Source organism: Gossypium hirsutum, chromosome A13, assembly GCF_007990345.1.
Source record: "Gossypium hirsutum isolate 1008001.06 chromosome A13, Gossypium_hirsutum_v2.1, whole genome shotgun sequence".
Classification (NCBI taxonomy): domain Eukaryota; kingdom Viridiplantae; phylum Streptophyta; class Magnoliopsida; order Malvales; family Malvaceae; genus Gossypium; species Gossypium hirsutum.
This window is the reverse complement of record NC_053436.1, coordinates 1,349,025-1,355,722: the sequence shown is the minus strand read 5'-3', so window position 1 is coordinate 1,355,722 and position 6,698 is coordinate 1,349,025.

Here is a 6,698-nt window from a genome sequence, read left to right as displayed (position 1 = left end):
TCGCTACGTTGGGTGATATCACCGGTTCGCGTTAAAATCGATACGCCCTTTTTAAAATAAAAAATATTAAAAAAAAGTCTCATATTACAAAAAAAAATTTCTATTTTTCAAAATTTTCGTGCCTTCAAAAATTTTTCTCGTGTTTCAAAAAAAATATATTCGTGTTTTAAAAATAAGACAATGAATCGATTTGACACTAATTCGTTGATTTCATTGCTATGTTGAGTGAATATCACCGATTCGTGTTAAATACGATACGTGTTTAATAAAAAATCAAAAATTTTGTGTAAAAAAATTCCAGTGTTTTCAAAAAAAAATCCATTTTCCAAAATTTTAGTGTCTTCAAAAATTTTGTGTTTCAAAAATTTTCGTTTTCAAAAATTTCCGTGTTTCAAAAATTTCGTGTTTTCAAAATTTTCGTATTTCAAAAATCTTGTTTTCAAAAAATTTCGTGTTTTGAAAATTTTCGTGTTTTGTTGTAAAAAATTGCGGCTTCGGATACAATTTTGGGCGTCGGAGGGCTAATGCTCCTGGCGACCGACTCCGAACCTAATTTTCTCTGAATTTTCACGCAGACCTAAAATACCTCTTTTTTAGGAAAATTTAAAAATAAATTTTTCTTCTAAAAGAGAATTATTAGGTGTTCGATCACACCTAGAAAAAAGATCGGTGGCGATTCCCTTTTGTAAATAAAATTTGAAACTTTGTTTTAATTTTCAATAATCATTTCAACTAGCGCCTATTGCCAAATTTTTTAGGTCGCTTACAGCTGGCGACTCCACTGGGACCTTTTTTCGAGAGTCGAGTCTAATGTAAACGCGTGTTGTCAAATTTTCAAATTTTGTTCAATTAACATTTAGTCGTGATCCTTAAATTTTTGTTTCAAAAATCATGCATTGCATGTTGTATTATTCTAATTGTTTATCAGGTTTTTTCACTTTAATTTTGCAGTTTATTTTGGTTAGTTTTCTAAATAAACGTAAAGTTTACAAGTTTCTCCCACACACCGTGCACGTGCATTTTTGCATAACATGAGCTCTATACCGGGCTCCGTCCCTGTTAAGAGAAGTAAACGCTACGCCTTCGTGAGTTAACTCGTTCCTCTGCACAGGCTAGTGAATACTTTCGGGTTACATATGACTTATGCTTTCGTGAGTTAACTTGTCCCTCCGCATAGGCATAAGTAAATGTAATCCTCGAATTGATCTCGTAAGCCTATGATGGCCATGACCGAGGCTCTGTACTAATCTTAGTAGATGACAGTGCAGACGATTCAAGTACCCACCTAGAACCAAAATCGATATAGTGAACATACGAGCTATCCAATTAGAGCCATCGAACTCTGTCCGCTATAGTCATCAAAATAAGTACACGGGAAAATGCTTTTGCTTTCATTACACTGTTTATGCAAAATAATTGGATTGGGTAGTTTAATTTGTTTTTCAATTATTTTGTTGTGTTTACTAACAAGTTTTTTGTTTTACTTTATTTTCATATGCATCATAGGCATCATATTAGGAAGTGTTGATTAAATTGTTGCCAAAAAACGGGTTTCTGATGAGGATCATTACACAATAACCGAGAAGAATGCGTGGTTCGGACTGGTCTCTAAAAATTAGAGAGAAAAGGGGATAGTCTAGTGGAAGGTGTGTCGCTAATTTGCCCGAACATATAACTGTAAATGTTCGCCAAAATAACTTTGAGGATTTGGTTCGAATTTGGAATCAGTGGATTCAGACACTAGAGACATTTTCACTGAGAGGTATGGAGATATAGCTCACCTGATCACCATCCGTGTAGACGAACAGTTGATTCAAGCCATGGTTCGGTTCTGGGACCCAGCTTATCAGTGTTTCACCTTCAATCAAGAAGACATGACTCCAACCATAGAAGAGTATGCTGCTTTACTCCGCATCGACAATGTACAATTCGGCAAAATATATGTGAAGGAGCCTAAGCCGATGACCTTCAAGAAAAAGTTAGTGAGACTGACAGACATGACTGATGCATGGCCGAAAAACAGATAAAGAAGAAGAATGAAACCATTTGCATTCCATGGTCCTCCCTACGAGATTTGGCTCTGAACCATCCAACATGCTGAAAAGGGTAAATCTATTCGCTTTGGCCATTTACGGCTTGGTCATTTTCCCAAAAGTTCTCGGACATCTCGAAGTTGCAGTAGTTGATTTCTTCGAAAGGTTAAAACAAGGAATCACCCTGTCCCGACATCCTAGCCGAGACCTTCAGGTCCCTGAGTAGTTGTCGAAGAAAAGGGGAGGGACGATTTATCGGATGCGCGCAGTTGCTCAATGTTTGGATTTTGAGTCACTTCTGGAAGGTAGAGCGCACTCTGTTCCATATGTTTTCTAAAACATTCTCCCCGCTAGAAGCTTACCTCAATAAAGAATGGCGAAGGAAGTCACGAGCAACATTGGGTATCAGTTTTTCAGAATCTTCGCACCGAGAATATAACATGGAGAGCACCCTGGATCCGTCCTTCAGTTCTGCTATACAAATGTGGAAGCCAAGATTGGTACCTTTACTCGGGTTATGGGGAGGAGTTGGATATGCTCCGCTATTAGTCCAAAGGCAATTTTCTTCGCGACAATTCTCCCCGCAACTGGAGGATTAGCACAGTTCGAGTTCGCTTTCGCGGGTGAAGGATATATGAAGAGAGTCCGAGACACTGCAAAGTATTGGAAGGAAATTCATTTCATGGAATTAGCTTTGTATGTTGATACCCTTACCCAAGATTACGACATATGGAGGAAACAACGGGTAAATAGTCAGCAAATCTCATCAACAAACTACACCATCCAGAATCCTTTCTCGAGGAAACGCCGTCTGAGCTAGAAATGGCAAGACAAGAATTCGAACGAGAAAAGGCCAAGATGTCTCGGGACCTTAGTGCCCTTCAAGAAGAAAACTATCAACTGAAGATTGAAGTTCAGGTTGAAAGGTCCAGGACTGAAAAAGTACAAAGAGAAGCCGAGATTGTGAGAAACGACTTAAGGGACCTTCATTGGAAACAAGAAATTAAGAAACACTATAAAGAATAGCGGGTTGGGCAAGTCGACAGCAGAATGGAAGGAAGAAATTAGCAATATCAAGGAGAATGGAGTTTTGGAAGGGAAAAGCAAAGAAAGAGAGGAAAAGGCTGCGCGGCTGTGATAGAGTTAAGAAGGAAGAACGCCAAGTATGAAATAGTGACTGCAAAATTGGCGAATAGTCAGTCTGAACATCAAGAATTAAAAAGGAAAACACGAGATCTAGAAAATATGCTGCAATCTCGTCAACAACAATTAGATAACCTCTTGAAGGCTCTAGAAGAAAAGAGTGAGCAGTACGATAGGGACATTCACGCGTATGAAGGAACTCTCAAAGAAAAAGAAATGCAACTTGACTTCTTGATCAATAAATTCGTAAAGCGGCTATCAAGTTGTTCAATTATCAGATGAACCGAAGTTCTCAGTTGCCAATTCCCTCCGAGCCAAAGATCGAGCATATCAGAGTTTTTAGAGCAAGTGAAGAAACAAGGCAATGTGGCTAGGAAATTTGTGTAACTGTTGGAAAAATGAGAACTTTGTGTAATAGACTATGTTGATAAATGAAATGCCTAAATATGGGGCTATCTTGAAATCAACACCAATTTCTTACATTTCATTCATAACTTACATTCATTTGACATTCATGCATTCATTCATGCATCAATTCATTCATTGCATATCCCATACTCGTTCGCTGAGATTAAAACTACAATTCGCAGTTGCAGACTTCAAGACTGGAACCACGTCATCCGTATAAAACGCGCCGACAAGCTAGAGTAATGGAGAATGAATTCAATGAGAGAATTGAAAGGATGGAAAGGGTCAAAAGGAATTACAAGAGCAACTGGCCAAATCGCAACAAGAGACGAGAGACCTAATGGTGAGATCTCGAGAGGAATCGCTCGAGCAAAGAGATCAGATGGCTAAAATGATGGAGATGATGACAACTTTGGTCAAAGGAAAGGGACCCATGCAGAACTCCGATGTTATGGAACCTCGGTCAAGAATTCACCATGATCAGGATCCATTCTATCCCCCGGGATTCACTCCACCGCCCGCATATACAATACAAAGAGGGTATACTCAAGAGGAACCCACTGGCTTGGAACATCGCCTATGCCACCTGCTCCACCCACTAATTTGGGGCAAGGAATGTTAGCGTCGAACCCAGGGGCTAGTCCTGCTAATCCACTAGTTCCAGATCTGGATGACCCAGCAGAGGTAGCCAAGTTGAAATTGGATAACCATGACGCAAAATATAGGAGTCTAGAGGAAAGACTCAAAGCAATAGAAGGCACTGAAGTCTTCTCCGCACTAGGTCCAAGGAACTCAGTTTGGTACCTGATCTAATTTTGCCTCCGAAGTTCAAAGTGCCTGACTTTGAGAATATGATGGGACAAGGTGCCCAAAAGCACATCTCATTATGTTCTGTCGAAAGATGACCGGTTATGTGAACGAGGATAAACTACTCATACATTGCTTTCAAGATAGTCTAACAGGGTCAGCTCTTCGGTGGTACAATCAACTTAGTAGAGAAAAGATTCGATCTTGGAAGGACTTGGCGTCAGCATTTTGCGAGCAGTACAAGCATGTATCGGATATGGTGCCAGACCTATGACCTTGCAAATGATGGAGAAAAAGCCATCAGAGACCTTTAGACAGTGTGCGCAGAGATGGAGAGACGTCTCACTCAAGTGGAACCCCCACTAACAAAAACGGAGATAACCGTTCTCTTTATCAATACTTTAAAGGCACCGTTTTATGACAAATTAGTGGGAAGTGCCACAAAAGATTTCGCGGATATTGTAATATCCGGTGAACTCATAGAGAATGCCGTCAAGAGGGTAGAATGGAAGATCAGAAGGCTAAGAAAAGCAGCACCCTTAAGGAAGAAAGAGCCAGAAGCCCTCATGGTGGGAACTGGGAGTCGTTACATTCCCAATTCGTATCCTAATCAACCCCGACCTGAGATTATCCACCCTCGAATTTCCATTATCCCCCTCAAACCCCTTACTACCAAGCACCACATCCGTCCTGCCCCGTATACGCCACGAACAACCAAAGACCCGTCACCACTTTCCACAAAACACGGTACCCGCCCAAAGCCAACCCAGAAACGAACCAAGACCATCAAGGCTAATCCCGAGAGACCGCAATTTACCCCATCCCTGTGTCGTATGGGGAATTGTACCAAAACTTTTAGAAAAACAGCTAATTTCTCCCCATTACATGGCACCCCTTAAACCTCCATACCCAAAGTGGTACGATCCAAACGCTAGTTGTGCATACCACGCAGGGAACCAAGGGCACTCTACTGAGAACTGTCTCACTTTCAAAAGGAGAGTTCAAGGACTCATTGACGCGGGTATCCTACGATTCGATAGTGCTAGTAACGCCACGGGGAACCCGTTCCCTAACCATACCGAAGGGAATGTGAGCACAGTGGGGAAAGAGGATGAATGGAAGGTCAGAAGATGTTGGCAGAAATAAGGAGCCTCTGCAGAAAATCTGGGAGGTATTAGTTAAGAAAGGATTGCTCTGTCACTCTGATAGAGTTTTTGGAGAAGAAGGTCAAAGTTTTTGCAATTTTCATGGGATTGTTGGGCACGACATTCATCGTGCGAGGACTTTAAAAGGTTACTTCAAGACCGGATGAATAATAAGGAGATCAATGTCCTTAACAAGAGTGAAGATGCCAACGAAAGAGAAGTATGCGTCTCTGATAGCCAATCATCAGGCCCCCTTATAGTGCTGATCGACCGTTGGTAATTTATTACGACGCGATGAGAGAGCCATTGAAACCACAGATGGTAATTGAAGTACCATCTCCTTTCCCGTATAAGGACAACAAAACAGTACCGTGGAATATGATGTTAATATCGTTACACCGAAGTTGAAAAGTCCAAAGCCATAATGAAGATGTTGGGGAGGTAGGTCATTTTACTCGAAGTGGACGATGCTATTCTAAAGAAGTTGAACCGGTAAAGAAAAGTAGCGACTCGAAGCAAAAAGGGAAAGCAGTGATGTACGAGGTCGAAGTCGAGCAAGAAATTCCACCCGTGCAAGAAACTAAAAAGCCTGTGAATGAGGAAGAAGCTCAAGAATTCTTGAAATTTATTAAGCACAGCGAATATAGTGTGGTGGAACAATGAGCAAGCAGCCAGCACGAATCTCAGTTCTATCTCTACTGCTAAATTCAGAGCCACACCGGAACGCTTTATTGAAGGTGTTAAATCAAGCTTACGTGGCCAACAACATATCTGTCGAAAAGCTTGATAGGTGGGTAAACAATCTGAATGCGGACAACTTCATCTCTTTTAGTGATGATGAGATACCGCAAATGGTAGAGGCTCGGTGAAAGCGCTGCATATCACGACCCGTTGCAAGGGCTACATAATACCGAGCGTACTCATCGATAATGGGTCAGCGATAAATGTTATGCCATTGGCTACGCTTCCAGAATACCGATGGATTTGTCCTACTTAAAGCCCTATCATTCCACGGTAAGGGCATTCGACGGGACGAGGCGCGAAGTCATGGGAAAGATCGAAATCCCTTTAGAAGTGGGCCCCTACATCTATGAGGTCGAATTCCAAGTCATGGACATTACACCCTCTTATAACTGCTTTGGAAAGACCTTGGATTCATTCT